A 17,062-nucleotide genomic window follows, 5' to 3' on the forward strand; every position below is an offset into this window, starting at 1 on the left:
CACAGCCCGTATTCAGAAACTCTGCATTTGAAACAAGCCGTCTGGATTTCGGTCCATTAGTGATGTCACAAATATACAATATTTAGACTCTTTACACAGATTTAAACGTAAACATTCTAAATGTGTCCCAGTTTATTATAGCATGTGTCTGCTACATGGCATGCCGATGCTTGTAGCAGACACCAAATGATCACTCTAGTAGGGCGTAGCACCCAACAGGCCAGACCTGATTGGCAGCACCTGGAGCTCAAAACAAGAGTCAATACCAACAGGAGAATACACTGTTTGGTATTGGCAGAGAATTTTGCAAACGCAAGCATCGGCATGCCACTTTAGTCTAATCTGGATAAGGCCCGTGTGAAAAGGCAAGTTGAAGCTGGTGTTCCGCAAAACCAAGTTGCATCCTGGTTGAGAAATGGAACGCCATCCCACAGCAACGTGTGACCAGGTTGGTGACCAGCATGAGGAGGAGGTGCCAGGCTGTTGTGGCTGCGTATGAATCTTCCACCGCTACTGAGGCTCCTGACGGTGTATTAAATGAATAAAGTGTAAAATTGCCGATATGTCTTGTTTGTTCCTTGTTACTGATAGAGAGTTCAATCATCCAATCCACCAAACAACTCAAAACAAGAGTCAATACCAACAGGAGAATACACTGTTTACCATTGACAGAGCATTTTGGCAACTTTTTCTTTGGCGCTACCCACATAATCAGCTGTGCTGCTCATCCCACAAATGCATGATCCTTTCAAATTGGACATCATTGCGAAGGTAAATAAACAGGCTTTCCAACGATGTAAAATACAATGCCAATTAGCATTGTAACAACAGAGAAATAATCAACCAAACACAATTTCCAAACTTTTTTCCCCCCAGTTTAGATATAAAGGGCTCATTCTAAGCGAACGAAAACAAAACGATTCTAATTATCAGGTGATTATAGACTAAAGAAAACATACTTATTAATATTATATTCTATTTCTGCCAATAGATCTCCTAAATGCGACACACTGTACTTTAAAGGACCAGAGTGTAAAAAATGAGAAAAAGTCGTTTATATCTACGTACATAGGGAGCGGGTCCTCTCCACGGAGTCCGCCACGTTGCACCGCCATGTTTCTACAGTAGCCCAGAACGGACAAACCAAACTCTGTTAACTTTTCCTGCTTGGGCCGGAGTCTATATCGTTACTCGCTGCCGCTCTCTCTCTCCCTTGCTTCACTACTCACTTCCCACTACAAGAACTGGCTCTAGAGAGGGTCAATCGCGTTTTCACATCGGCCACCATAGTTCTTCTACACGCCATCTGCAACCTCACCGCTAGATGATGCCAGATCCTACACACTGCAACTTTAAATAGCGAAGCTGTCTGTTTCGTTACTTCATATTCATGTAATAAATATACAAATGTATACAAAAAAAAAAAAATTATTATAATCATTTCACGTGGGATTTTTTATACACAAATTGAAGATGACGTGCATAAAAAAATGCCATTATGGGCAGCCCCTACATCCTTAATATTTAGTTTGTCCCACATTATACAGTGGAAAGGAGCGGGCCAACTAGCATTACTGAAGGTGTCTTTCTTCTATGGGTCCAGTCGTGGTGGTGGCAACTGACCAGACTATTAACTCACAGTAACGGGTAGTCCTGTGACCTCAGCACTCCGTACCTTACCCCAGGATCTGAATGACATCACAAAGTAATGTAGGGAGTGTTAAAATCACAGATGGGAACCAAGTAACGGCTAATGATGCCGAGTGCCAGTCGGACTTTAAGAATGTATACCCCCTTGATAACTTCTGTCTTCTATCTTAGCTTTGTTTGACTTTGATCACTAAAATGAGGAACACAAATTGATTTTTTCTTCCTGTATCTCAAAAAGTTACTGTTGAAAGTGAACAGATTTATCCTGCTTTTAGCCAATGAAAGACACAATCCTCTTTTATTTTGTCTCTATATTACCTGTGTTAAAACGACTATGGTACCAGAACACGGTCAAAAGCTCTCTTGGGAGTAACTGTAGACTCCAGTTATGCACTTCTGAGTCCAATTTCATCCTTTACATAACACTTTCATGCAAAGTAAACGACACAGAGGCGGCACTAACCACCAGAAAGCTGATGTTAGGCTTTGCTGAACCACAATCTGTTTACTTCACCAGCTCAGCGAGACGGAGAGGACTTTTCCTTCTCCATGTTTGGCCCACTGCACATTGGTATTCTCAGCACAAGCACAGTGTAAACACCAGGGATCATTCACAGGCCAGGGTCCTATTCACAGCAGCAGCACTGTATTCTTAACTTCTCGACAAAAGGGACGAGATTGTCCCGGGTGGTCTTCTTTGCCAACCTATTCAGCTAAGGCTGTTCATGTGATCATAGGCCACTGCTGGGTCTGGTAGCTGAGTGATACAGCAGGCATGGCACAGTGCAACACTGCCCTCTGAGCCAAAAGCAACAGCAGGAAATCCATCCGCAGTGCTGCACTGTGGCTATCACAAGACCATACTTAATACAGTACAACAAGGCTTTGCCATGACTAACTTCTGTTGTTTGCCTGACAATATCCTGCATATCAAATGGGTCTAAATGTGTTATTTTCTCCTATTCTAAAAATGGTGTGTTGAATATTTCTGCATACTGGGGTCCATAAACAGTCTTGAATTACATAAATTGGGTATCACTGTAAAGCTGAGACTCTTGTGGATCCAATGAGCTCAACTGTATTAATGTGTGATGATGTTTGTCCTCATAGTAGCCATTCCATTACAGTGAGACCATTTTTTTTTAACTTGACCTCACTGTATAAAATGACCTGTGGTGACCTCTAGGATAATCACAGCCTCATGAAACTTTACAGCCACAAACTACAGACCTAGAGCATTCAGAGGATGGATGGCTTTCCTGGTTAGATTGACAATAAGTGGGTTTCTGAGTTTACATAACAGAAGTGCTTGCAATGTAATTGCCGAAAAATGCAATTCTTGCAGAAATCTCCAAATGTCAAAAGTTTCTGATACCAAATCACAGCATGGCTTTTTCTAGGGTGTTCCTCAAGGTCTTGGTGTCTTAATGTGGTAATCTGGAGGGATTATTGATAATTTTTTATCAATTCTCGAGTGGTAAAAAATGGTTAGATTTAGCACCAAATCTGTGTAGCAAATGGTATCAATCTAAAAATTGCTGCAACAACTTATAATAGAGCATGGGGATGACCATCATATACTTCTATCATAATATAAATCCTTATACATTTTCACAATTGTTTTTAATTTTTATCAATTAATGAATGAATTTGTGTTTATTTGTAATTTATGACTAGAACATCTTGACACGGTGCTGAGCTGCATCTCAAATTAATCTTCAGGTTCCCAGCTTTCAGATGATGTACACCACTTCTAAGAGGTATTTAATGCTGACCTGCTATCTCCCCCTAAAGACCCCCCTAAAAAAGACAAAAACGGAACTTGGGTATTATTTTCATTGATGAAAAAAAAGAAGTCCTACGGAGCATCATCATGATTTAAACAAACCTCCAGGTTAACCAAACTCACACGGAGAGAAAACAAAAGGTGAATAGCAAAACTGTCCCATCTTACAGACCAACTTCCTGGGAACTAACTTTTGAGTTACTCTTCCCCCCCCACCAGGAAAAGCCAGGAATGAATCACATGCTCAGACTCATGCATGTCGTAGCTTATAGTTTCACCTCCAGATCAGAGCAGAAGCAGAGAGGCAAGGCAGCGTCTCCTGAGAGGGGCCGCGGAGGTCAGAGAGGAGAGCAGGTCAGCCCGCGGTGTCTCCTTACACTCTCCACACATACCACGGAAAACTATAACCTCCATCCATCACAACAAACACCTCCTCACTTTAATGAGAAAGCTCCATGGGCAGAACAAGAGCACAACTTTCAAAAGATAAATTGACATAAAGGAAGCATTATGGTTGAATAGCACGATTTGAAGACTTTAATGTCCAACAAGAATTGTTACAACTCAGGGTCTTTAATAGTTTTGGCCATCATTTCTATCAGTTATGAAAACACTGTACTCGTCAAAGTAATTGCTGGAATGTGGGAACACAATGATGTTGCTTAACAATGTCCAATGGAGCAAGAAACACCAACAGTCAGACAATCAGACTGGTTGTAAACAAGCCAACAGTTCAGGCAGATCTAAACCACTTCATGTGGTGGTGAAACTAAAAGTGAGAGAACTCAAAATGTTGGTAATAGCAGCGTTGCAGCATTCTCAGATCTTAGTTGTAATAAAGCAGAATTATCCATAAATGGCAAATTGCCTATAAGATACCGCATCTTGTATGCTGATGGGATGTGATGTTTGTGTTGAGAGTGGTACAAGTAGTTCATGGAGTGTCCACAATGGAAAGGTTCATATGGAGTAAAGATGTGCACATTACAATTAGCCAAGTAGATTTTAATTAGGTGTGTCAATCGATATCGAATATCGAATATTTAATTGCGATTAATCGCATGATTGATTGTCAATAGTTAATCATGATTAATCGCAAATTAATCACACATTTTTCAGTTCAAAATGTAATACTCTTATCAACATGGGAGTGGACAAATGAGATGCTTTATGCAAATGCATGTATATACTTATTATTGGAAATCAATTACCAACACTAAACAATGACAAATATTGTCCAGATACCCTCACAGGTACTGCATTTAGCATAAAAAATATGCTCAAATCATAACATGGAAAAATGCAGCCCTACAGGGTTGGGGGGGTGGACCAGAGGGTGGGTGCTACGCTTTCGCGATGGCGTCGTCAGCTGGCGTTATCAGCTGTAACCGCCGTATGAGAGCAGTGCAGCTCAATAAATGCATGATGATTCCAAAGTCATTGAGTAATCATGTTGAATATCCGTGATCTTAATATTGACCAAAAATAATTGTGAATATGATTTTTGCCATAATCGAGCAGCCCTATCACAAGGTGACAAATAAGATGATAGATGACATTTGACAATGTACACCTAGAGGCCTTTGGGACTAAACTGTATTCATATCAGTGGTAAATAATGATTAGAGGTGTCAGTACTGAATATTTTACATTTACAACCACATTATTTGGAACGAATGTCAAATTCATGTAAGCATCCACAGGAGTAAATATTTAGATCCACGTTTTGTGTATCTTCCTCTGTCCTCAAATCATTTTAACGACATCTACAACTGCCATGCGTGTTTTCTAGGTACAGCTCTCCTGTGGATCCTGTTACTCTTATGGCCACTTTACGGACTGCTACACTGTTTCTTTGTGTGTGTTTGTGTGTGAGAGTTGACTCTTCCGGGAGAAGCATATCTCGGTCTTGGCAGTGAGTGTTGATTAGAAACAGATGGAAGGAGGAGGGGGTGTGAGAGAGAGAGAGAGCGATGTAAAAAATGTAGAGCAGAGGTCCGACTTGGTGGGAAAATGGAATGATTCAATCGCCACTCACGTAAGCTGTCCTCGCCGAAAAACTGAAACTAGCCGACAGATTAGAGAGCTACAAATCAGATGTGTGAATGTTGGCAGGGCCTGCTTGATTCGCTGTGCATTTCCACAAATACAAGTTAATTTGCTCTGAGTCCAGGCTCTTCCCAGGACAACTGATGGAAAAACAGGAAGCTGAGGCCAAGAAATTAAATAGGTGAACCTCCGATGGCTCGGTTCTACAGATCGGTTGGAGAACTACAGTGGCTGACGCAAAAATGTGAATGGCCCTCTCTAGAGCCAGTTGTTGTAAGAGCAGCGTAGGTTGTTTGGGGCAGAGCCAGTGTGTAGAGTGTGTGTGTACATGGGAAGTGAGTGGTGAAGCAAGAGAGAGAGAGAGAGTGATGGTGACGGGAGCGACTAACGTTACTCCAGGAAAAGAGGACCCGCTGCCTATGTAAATATAAAAAAAGGGCTAAATTATATACTTGAAAGACAATCTGTTACATCTAAATTACACTTATGATAGAGTAGTATGTCCTCGCCCAGCTGTTGATGCAGTGGTGAATGTGAACATTCATACAGCATCTTCTGCCTACACATCAGTTCCAGCCAACTCCAGCTGCTGTGTCTCTACACAATCTGCTGAAACTGTGCTATACATTACGGTCAGACATCTAAATACAGCTGCTCAGAGACTCTGAGGACTCGCTAACAAATTTCCATTTCCATATTATGCATTCAGTGATTAAGTGCAGCACATCTCACAGCTTAATCACAACTCCATCTGTTTAGGACCTGGACCCAGTTTTCTCATTATTTCCCATCGTACTTGCCACAGCTGGTGGTGTGTGTTGCAGGATAGACAGGGATAGGACACAAATGCAGACGATGCAGACTGACTGTTAAAATATAATGATGCGGCAGGCAAGGGTCAACGCCAGGAAGTCAGTCCAAACAGGCAAAGAAATCCAATGAGAGGCATGCAAGAAAATCCAAAGTCTAAAAGCAGAGGTTCAAACAGGCAGGTGATAACAGACGAGAAACACATGGCAATGAAAACAAACTGGAAAGGAGTGTTTGGAAAAGGGCTGTTTGAAGGAAACAAGTGAGAGAGTAGGCGGGGAGGGTCATTGGCACCTTCAACACTGTGCAGTCCTATAAGGGCACTGGGCTAAACCCCAAGTTCCAGTATTTATTTTGCACTCCTTTACGTGGTGGTACATGCAAATATGCAGTACCAGCCAGTCAGCAAACACCAACTAAGAAAGTTAAGGTGTAATTAACACTGTAGAAGAGCCAGAAATGAGGGTTGGTGCTTTTAGGATTGCTTTTTTTGGACTTTCCATCAGCCCTATAAACCATTTCATAGTTGTAAACGTAACTGTTGTAAACATTGCTACATTCAGTAGAGTTCTACAATAAGAAAAACATGGTTTATTACAAATTGGGGCTTATTTTCATAGCTTTGGCCATCGTTTCTATTGGTCATGATAACATTATACTCACCAAAGATTTGGGGTTTCTACTAGAACATGTGTACATGCTTTAATGTTCAAAAAACGCTTTACTTTTTTACTCTTTTTTTTCAACCTCTGTCTGAAACGCTTGAGCTGCTCCAGCTCCGCTCGAACCATGCTTTGTTTGAGGGCGTGCCAAACTAGCCGTTAAGCAAATGTGTTACCTGGTGACATCACAATGTTACGGAAGAAGAAAAGGCGAGACTTCAAGCGAAGCGTATCAGGCATTTCAGGAGCAGTGTTTCTGTCGGGGAGAGTAACTCCCTATGGCCTTTTACATGCACAAAAAACTATATAACACACTAGAGGAAAGAGAAAAAGCACAAACGCGTTAAAGGTCCTCTTTAAGATTTGGGAACATAACATTTTTAAAAAAGAGGTCTGATGGGGCAAGTTGTAAACAAGCTGAAAGTTTAGCCAGATTGTCTAAAGGATTTTATTTCAAGGTTAAAACTGACTTCATACCGACTGTACCGGGTGTATTTCATCAAATTTACAGTTACAGTTGTAGTGAAGAGTAGTAGAATACATTCCGTTGGATCATTATCTATGGGATCTTTGTTATAATGCTGATATTGCCTTTGACATGTAGATTATATACTAGGCAAGGATAGAATCATCTTATTTTTTTCCTTATTGCATCTCCATTTAAGCTGGAATTATAATAGAACTAGGTTTACTTAAAATAGACTAGATTTTTTCCTAGGCTATAGGGCTTAAGAGGTAATATGGTGATATGACTGAATCAAGTCATACAGTAGGTGCGGAATATGCAAACAAACACCATGCAGGCAGTTCAGCTTAATCAAGTATATCGAGTACAAAGCGGCATTCAGATGATCACCTGAACGTTGCAACTAACCGTCCAAGAGCTGTTCTCCTGTTGCTCAAACAACATGCCAGGATGGTTGCATGCAAGGGATCGCCACGGCAACTAAGATGGTTGTACGCTCCCCAAAAACCAGAGGTATCTAAACTGCTGACGTTACAATATGCGGAGAAACAGAGGATCAGTTGATGCAGGAGTTTTTTTGTGAGAAATTATTTTATTCACACAGACTCATCTATTAATAAGGATTTCATTTCAATTAATATCAACCAGTCTTTTTTCTCAATCTAAGAACTTGGTTTTACTAATCAAGATAAGCAGTTTACCTAAAAAATAGTTACTTTGCTCCAGACCCTCTCCTTTCTGCTTGGGGTCATTCACAATAACCTACTTAAAGGTCCAGTGTGTAGGATTTGGTGGCATCTAGCAGTGAGGTTGCAGATTGCAACCAACTGAAACATCTCCCGTGTGCCAAGCGTGTAAGAGAGCCACGGTGGCTGACCTGAAAACATGAAAACGCGAATGGCCCTGTGGTTGGTTGTATATCTTTTCAACCTCAAAGATTGTGTACTTTTGATCTGAAAGAATAAATAAAAAAATGAATAAACTTACTTTTGATTAATCATCTGCAATTTTAAAATGTATGGCAAAAAGGCCCAAGAAATCCTATGAGAAAGAGTAATACAGTCCTGTGAAATATTTATTTCAAAATCAGACCTGATAGAGTTCACTTGGCGATAATACTGTGGTCATTACTTCTCCTTGGATTTCCTGTTGAAGCTTGGATTTCTATCTGGGTGTCCTTCCTTTGACGAGTAGTTGCTGATGTCAACTTTGTTTTTGCCCGTTATTTGATTTTTTTTCAAACAAATGCTGCTGGAAAGACAAGTTACTCTGCTTCCTGAGAGACAGTGAATTTTAGAAACTGAAGCCCAGAATCCTGCCATGCTCAGGAGAACAGGATGCGGTCCATCGGCACACAACGCTCGTATGGAGGTAAGAGAGGAAGTTTGTCCGGCTGAGCGTTCCGCTGCAGCCTCAGTGTGAAGAGCTACATGACAGATAGTAGTGTGGAGACTGAACAGAGACGTGTAACACTGAGGGGAACAGGAAAACCCCCCCTCAACACTGGGAGAACACTATACTGTGTCCTGTTAGCAGACACACTATGCAAACTGATAGAAACACACTCATACAAACACAATGTATAACACATGGACTCACACAATGGAAACACAGGGATGCACATAACCATAACCTCAAATACACACTGTGCACCCTAGTGGTCAAACAATGAAACACAACTCATATTAAAGTTGACTGTTTTTTAATACTGTACAGATATAATCTTTATAAACAGATTATGCATATGAATGTAGAATCTGTAGGCAACGGGACAAGATTTTGGTGTCGGAAGTTGTGGTTTCCGTTTCTCATCAGAGTAGTATTGACTATTGATGTTCGAGCAGGCTTTGGTTGAACAGTCTGTGTGGAGAGCAAAAGAGGCGGAACACATTGTCTGGGAACCCACTGGTTATCATCTGACGATGATTTAGCTTTTTATTAGCTAAACAACAAACTGTGAACTGAATATAAACTGGCTACTCACATCTCAAGTTACTAACCGGTCTGTAAACAATGGAGCTCAAGCAGCAACATTCTCTTAAAAACAAGCCTGATGATGATGATCATTATTGTTCATATTAATAATATATCAAATAAACTTGACGTAATGTAAAAGGTGTCGCTTGTACTGACAAACAAGTAGATAATTCTCACCAACTCCGCAGTTGGTTCCAGCTCTATAGAGAAACATTTCTATGATTTGTAAAGTATGATTTGTGTATGTTTATCCTTGATGAGAGGAGTTTCCCTTTAAGATGCCGTCTCAGTGCAGACTTATTAAGTCTGAAGAAGAGCATCTGCTCGAAACATCACTACCTAAGATGTGTTAATAAATTGCACTTAAAGGGAGCTACAGTGAGCGGACCTTCTTCTACATTATTCATTGCTGTGCTCCACTGGTCCAGCACCGCCCTACTACGGTTTTGGATGTGCGCGACCAATTTACATAGTGTGGATATGAGATCCTGCCATCGCTGGAAAGAATGAGTTGTGCAGAATCTGGAAGTATGATGTTAGTGTTTTTTCATTAGATGTTAATTATGACTCTGAGAAGAAGAAAATATGATAATACTGCTGTTTGTCTGTGTTTAGAGTGGATTTATGTTCTTTCCAAGCAAGGTGTTACAGTACATCCCTCAAACAGATACATTTAGTTTAGGGCTGTCAAAGTTCACGCAGTAATAACTTGTAAAGGCAAATTCACTTTAATGCCACTAATTTCTTTAACCCATTAACACAAATTGTGTGGGCTCAGCAAAGCTAGAGTGAAGATACTGGTATCATATGAAACTAGAAAAACCTAAAGAATCCATTGGTACCAACCAATTTAAATTACACTACATTTTGGCGAGGAAAACCTGACATGATTTTCAAAGGGCTCCCTTGACCTCTGACCTCAAGATATGTGAATGAAAATGGGTTCTATGGGTACCCACGAGTCGCCCCTTTACAGACATGCCCACTTTATGATAATCACATGCAGTTTGGGGCAAGTCATAGTCAAGTCAGCACACTGACACACTGACAGCTGTTGTTGCCTGTTGGGCTGCAGTTTGCCATGACGTGATTTTTTGAGCATATTTTTTATGCTAAATGCAGTACCTGTGAGGGTTTCTGGACTATATTTGTCATTGTTTTGTGTTGTTAACTGATTTATAATAACAAATATATACATACATTTGCATAAAGCAGCATATTTGTCCACTCCCATGTTGATGAGAGTATTAAATACTTGACAAATCTCCCTTTAAGGTACATTTTGAACAGATAAAGAATGTGTGATTATTTTGCGATTAATTGCAATTAAATATTTTAATCCATTGACAGCCCTAATTTAGATGCTTAACAATATCATTTTCTGATGTATTATCAATAGCAAATGCTGTATTTGTGCCATTCAAATATAGTGAGTGTAACTAAATCGAGAGAGACAAACATCAGAGAGCTGTCGTCTCAGAGGACTCTATCTACCTGCTGTCTGTCCTCTCTGCTCTGCTGCTGTGAACACAACACAGTCTCTGAGAGCCCAGAGGAATCCAGGCAGCACCCCCACCCTGTCTGACAGACATATCTCCCTGTGAGACAGCCTAAACTATCCATCACCCCGTCCACACACACACTCACACAAATTACATCCATTCTCTTTTTCTAGCTCTGTATCTCGGGCCACTTATGTTACGAGACTGGCATGCAGGAATTTGGGGCGACAAATGCACTTCACTAATTGGTTGCACGCTGAGTCCAGATGCTGTCAGTGTCCAGTCCAACACGGGCGGTAAATTGCTTTCTATCTCTCCGAGGCAGGGAGGACAGCGAGTCTGCCAGATGAAAACACCTGCGCTCCGAGCTGAGCACCTTTGACACAGTCTGGCTTCATTCTGAACGTCGTTATTATCACACACTTCAACAGGATTCACCGGCTGAACACGCAGACTAGAGGACGCTACATAGACAAGGAGAGGACACAATAACAGGAGCAGAATATAAATACAGTACATTCATTTAGGCATACTTTTAAAAAAAAATTCCAGCTGTGAATGCCTATATGTGAAATATTCAAACTCAAAACTCCATGTTTTGATGGCTACATCATTTTCACAAATGGAAATATATAAGTACATATACTGTATGTATGTGCTTACTAAACTAGTTTAATTATGATTTACGGCTTATTGTCTGGAGCAAAGCGCTTTATTCAAAATGATGTCATTCCTCTTGATAAAGGTTCACAAATACAAACTTTACTTTACAATAATTCATAATAATGTCAGAAAGAAGAAGACAAAAAGCAAGAAGTAAGTGAGACAGAGGACACAGAGTGCTGTGAGAGAAGAGAGCCACAGATAAATATATATATAAAAAGGAGCGTTGGCTGGAAATGAGACGCGGCTCAAAACAAAGACAGACATCAATTAAAATGGACAAATATTTGCTGTAGAGTATCACAGTTTATTCAGCGTGGTTACAGTGTTTGGAAGATTAGATGGTTTCTTTCAGGCATAAGACAAACTCATTATATTGAGTCATCTGCATTCAGCACAGACTTCAGCTGAAACTGCACTGAAACACTAAACTGAGATCTCTCAATAAAAATGAACTCTACTCATACGTTCTATACTGTGACTTTCACTTTTAAAAAAATGTGATTAAAAGTTTAAATTATTATTTAAACTTATCTTTTTTTCCCCTCTGAATCACATTCTTTATAAATATATTGCCCATAAATATAACATCTGGTGATTTGGTATACCTGAATGTTATCCGCTGTGTCTGTGTCTGTGTTAGTTGTAACGACCCACCTTAATCTCATAAGCACTAAGCCAGGGGTGCCCAATACGTCGATCGCGATCTACCGGTCGATCGCGAAGGTAGTGTGGGTAGATCGCATGGCATTAAAAAAAAAAAAAAAAAAAAAAAAAAAAAAATTTTTTTTTTTTTTTTTTTTTCAAATAGACGTCAGCCAACAAATTGCAACACTGTTTCACCTGAACTCATCTGGAGTGGAGGATGAGATTTTGACACTACAAGCTGACATTCAGCTTAAGTCCAGGGCTCATGGACAGTTCTGGAACTTACTCACAGAGGAAAAGTACCTCTACATGAGGAAATGTGCTACCTCCTTGACTGCATTATTCGGCTCCACTTATTTATGCGAGTCAGCCTTTTCCCACATGAAGATTATTAAGTCCAAATACCATTCCACCTTGACTGATGATCATTTGGAAGTGTGCTTGAGGCTGGCTATCAGCAGCTACTGTCCGGACTATGCATCCCTGGCTGATTCCATTCAGTGCAAGTCATCAGAGTAAGGTAATGACAAAAAATGTACAGAGTTATATTGTACAATATGGGTTCATGCAGTTATGCAAGGTACACCAACATATATTGTACATATAAAGAATACTCAATATATTTATAAATAAATATATGTTTTGCATTTTTATAGTAGGTAGATCATTTTGACTTGGTCATTTTATAAGTAGCTCGCATGCTGAAAAAGTGTGGGCACTCCTGCACTAAGCCAACAGAGCAAAAATGATTCCACTTATCTAGTTCTATTAGTTTCCTCCAGCAGAACCTCAACCACCTAAGAAATGATTTATTAGCCAGCAATCAAACCCTGTGATATATTCTGAATGTTAAAAAACATTAAAAAAATCACATTTTATTATTAATTCAACAGTTCTATTACATGTACATTTGTATCTATCTATATTTGAATTTATTTAGCGTCAAATAAGATATTAAGATATTTAAGTCTAAGTCAAGACTGGCAGGAAGTAGAAAGCAGAGGCAGCAGTTGAGCAGGCAGAGTCACGGCTATGCCATGGAGTCCTGGTGGGAACAGTGGCCAGAGACCACCACAACTCCCCGTTCCGACAAGGCTCGGGGGGAAGGAGCGGCGGCAACTGGTCCAGGATGAGGTGAGAGCTGCCGTTGAGGAGGAAAGGTCCAGTAGAACCGTGGGAATGAGGCAGCAAGGCGCCTGGACTCGATGGGAACACGCTGTGGAGAGGAAGCTCTCATGGACTGACCCTCTGGAGGTCAGAGCCACACCGCATCAAGTTCTTGGTGCAGGCGGTCTATGATGTCCTCCCCAGTCCATCAAACCTGCACTGCTGAGGCTTGGTTGATACACCTGCATGCTCCCTCTGCCAGAGGAATGGGACCCTAGAGCACATTTTGAGCTGCTGCCCAGAGGCTCTGGGGGAGGGCCCATATCGCTGGCGGCACGACCAGGTGCTTGGGACCATCGCGGAGACCATCTGCAGTGCCATTGCCAGCAGCCAGCGGTCAAGACCCACGAAGCACACCATCAGCTTCATCAGAGCCGGAGAGAAGCCAAGAGCAACACATGAGGCAACATCAACACTGCACAGGATTGGCAGCTGACAGTGGACTTGGGGCGGCAACTCAAATTCCCTCGAGGTCCACTTGGAAAGAACCAATCAGATGCCTCCCTGCCTCCATGCTCGTACTCTACCCTTGGCGTGCACCAGCCTGAACTCAAAGCGCGTCACCGCCGCACGTTTACTGGAGAATGGAAGATAAAAACTCATCCCTGCAGTAGCACTGCCGCGGTTACTTGTCATGAGGTAGCGTTGTTGAGTTGTGGTCCTCTCTCCGCTCTGTGTCTGTGAAGTAGTTATGATGTGGCGGTGCTCGTGCATGTGTGTGTGTAGGTGTGTGTGGGGGGTGGGGGGGGGCGTTGCCTTGGAAGGAGCCCAAAGGGGAGGGGGGCGGGTTTAGACGGAGCTCCTGAGGCGATGCTACTTTCAAATTACGCTAGCTTTCCAACATCATCGACCCTATCTTTAAGTAACAGCACATTTGGTGTTATTTTGACCCAAACCTAACTAAGTAGTTTTGTTGCCTAAGCCTAACCACGTCAATCTTTTCCTAAACCTAACTAAGTAATTTTATTTTGAAAGACTGGAGCAGAAATTGACACGTACATCAGGTGTTGCTCCCTTTCTATGTACACGAATCAAATAGATTACATTTCGTGACTACTTCACGAGCTGCCGTGAGACTGTGTTAGTAGTGCATAGTACGCGATTTGGTACACAGCCTATTACAGTTTTCATGGATCCAGAAAACTAAAATCTAGACTAGTACACAGCTCTTCAGTCCTCCAGAATCAGCCACACTGGCAGAACTGTTTCTCATTTAAAGAAAAAAGAAATCTTGAAGGCCGAATCTGAGACACACGTTTTTTTTTGCCGTGTGTGTGAAGAAAAAGGGAGAGGTAGTCAACAAGAGAAGTGAGTCAGCTTAATGAGTCTACAGCTGTCAGCCAATCAGAGGGAACCAGCCTGAGAGCGGAGAGTGAAACCCTGAACAAGGTCTGAAGTGATTTCACGGTGTGTCATCATGTCCTTAATTAACAATTAACATCAGAACCTTCGGATCTCTGCTAATGAGCAGTTCAGCTGCACTCTGAATACCAAATCACACGGACACACTGTACATGCCCCCCCCCCCCACACTCTCCCCTCCCCATCCACAACATGCAGACACAGAGATGCTGTTTCTGCTGCTTAGTCAACATCTGCATGGGAAAACAAAGCGGTGAATCACACCCAGTGGGGATAAACAATCTGATTTGTCATCATCAGCAGTCCCCACCACCACCAGGCCGATAGTGTGCCAGCCATCCCCCCCCCCTCCCTGAGGCTGCAGCTGCAGCAGCAGACACTCCAGAGGGCAGTGTTGCTCTCAGATTGAAGCGGAGCAACCAGCTGCAGTGTCTCCCCAGGTCCTCCCGGCATGGAGGAAGGGGGCTCTCTTCCTCTTTTGTTTTGCTGCAGGACGGGGCCCCTGCCAGCCTCCCGCTGAAATACTGAGAGAGAAAAAAAAAAACTGTGTGGCAGAGCAGACAGATCTGCAGATTTGTGATCTGGCACAGCTCACGTATTGAGTGTTATGGCTGCAGCTACACAGCAATTATGGCCCGGGCCAGTCAATAGAGAAGCATTTTATGTCCTCTCAGGGTGTCGTACGGGGTAAAGGCTCACTGAGGTTAACTGCCATGTGACTGCTTTACATAGGAATGAGAGATGATGAAGAAGACCTGCTGCGTTCAGTCACAGGGAGGCAAACCTTGAACATATACAGCCGGGCCGAGTGTATTCAGACTATGAATTATGTATTGTGTATTCTCTGAGATGTCCTTTTTTCCCTGAGGTGGCTGTTTTTTGTTGAGGCATCAGAATGGATAACCTTATCTGTAGCAGACTGTGTTGCCTGTGAAGGTAACCAAAGACAACAAATGTATTCCTCTACACATCCATATGGACCTCAGAGGATCGTATAGAGGTTTATTCTGGACCCTGGAGATCTGGGGAGGTGTATTTCATATTCAGGAGGAAAAACAAAAGAAATCTGGATCTTGCAGAGTTAGAGGCAGCCTGGTCTCCTAAAAATTATGTTCCCGTACAATGAAACTGCATCGTCAATTAGGTTTTGAGAGAACATTAGGGCTGTCAATCAATTAAAGTAATTAATTACCATTAATCGTAAATTAATCAAACATTTTTTATCTGTTCAAAATGTACCTTAAAGGGAGATTTGTCAAGTATTTAATACTCTTATCAACGTGGGAGTGGGCAAATATGCTGCTTTATGCAAATGTATGTATATATTTATTATTGGAAACACAAAACAATGACAAACATTGTCTAGAAACCCTCACAGGTACTGCATTTAGCATAAAGAATATGCTCAAATCATAACATGGCAAACTGCAGCCCAACAGGCAACAACAGCTGTCAGTGTGTCAGTGTGCTGACTTGACTATGACTTGCCCCAAACTGCATGTGATTATCATAAAGTTGGCATGTCTGTAAAGGGGAGACTCGTTGGTACCCAGAGAACCCATTTTGGGTTGGATTCTTTAGGTTTTCTAGTTTCATATGATACCAGTATCTTCACTCCAGCTTTAAATCTGAGCCCGCTACAGCCTAAAAATTGCAAGTCGTGTTAATGCGTTAAAGAAAATAGTGGCGTTAAAACAAATTTGCGTTAACGTGTTATTATCACGTTAACTTTGACAGCCCTAGGGAACGTATTTTCTCCCGGATTTCGTTTGTATTTGACGTATCACAAATACGTTTAATCGAATCATAAGTCCACGTACGTCGGGAGGAGGTCAGGGTGGATGGATGGGTCAAACACAGGACTTTCACCCAGGAGACCACTGTTTATGTCCCGTGTGAAACCAAAAGTACTTATTTTAAACCCAAACATGATTTTTTTTACTAAATCTAATCAAGTAGTTTTGTTGCCTAAACAAAATTCAGAATGCAGTTATAGTTATAGTTAAAACACAATAACATTGATAAACACATATGTAGAAATGTTGACATGAAACATATTCAGAAACGTCGAGATTCAACGTTTTTTGCAGAAACGTACAAACATTTTATTGTGGCGACTGGGTTGTTAGAGGACTATGTGGGTGTCATCTAGATTTTAAAAGTCCCATATTGTAAAAAGTGAGATTTTCAGGTCTTTTACATTATAAAGCAGGTTTAAGTGCTTTATAAATACTGTTAAACTATCAAAACGCTAAATATACGGAGAAATACACACAGCCCATTTTCAGTAAATACGTAAATTGTGCATTTGAAACAAACC

At 41.4% G+C, this 17,062-nt stretch overlaps 1 long non-coding RNA gene across 1 annotated transcript in view; it reads right to left on the reverse strand.

Moving 5' to 3' along the window:
* Positions 1-9,108: 9,108 nt before the first annotated feature.
* Positions 9,109-17,062, reverse strand: part of LOC141756425 (uncharacterized) — a 184,319-nt gene continuing 176,365 nt past the window's right edge. The window contains exon 6 of the long non-coding RNA XR_012591470.1: positions 9,109-9,283. This is a non-coding gene — a long non-coding RNA (uncharacterized LOC141756425). The remainder of the gene's footprint in view (positions 9,284-17,062) is intronic.

This window comes from Sebastes fasciatus, chromosome 18, assembly GCF_043250625.1.
Source record: "Sebastes fasciatus isolate fSebFas1 chromosome 18, fSebFas1.pri, whole genome shotgun sequence".
In the NCBI taxonomy this organism is placed as follows: Eukaryota; Metazoa; Chordata; class Actinopteri; order Perciformes; family Sebastidae; genus Sebastes; species Sebastes fasciatus.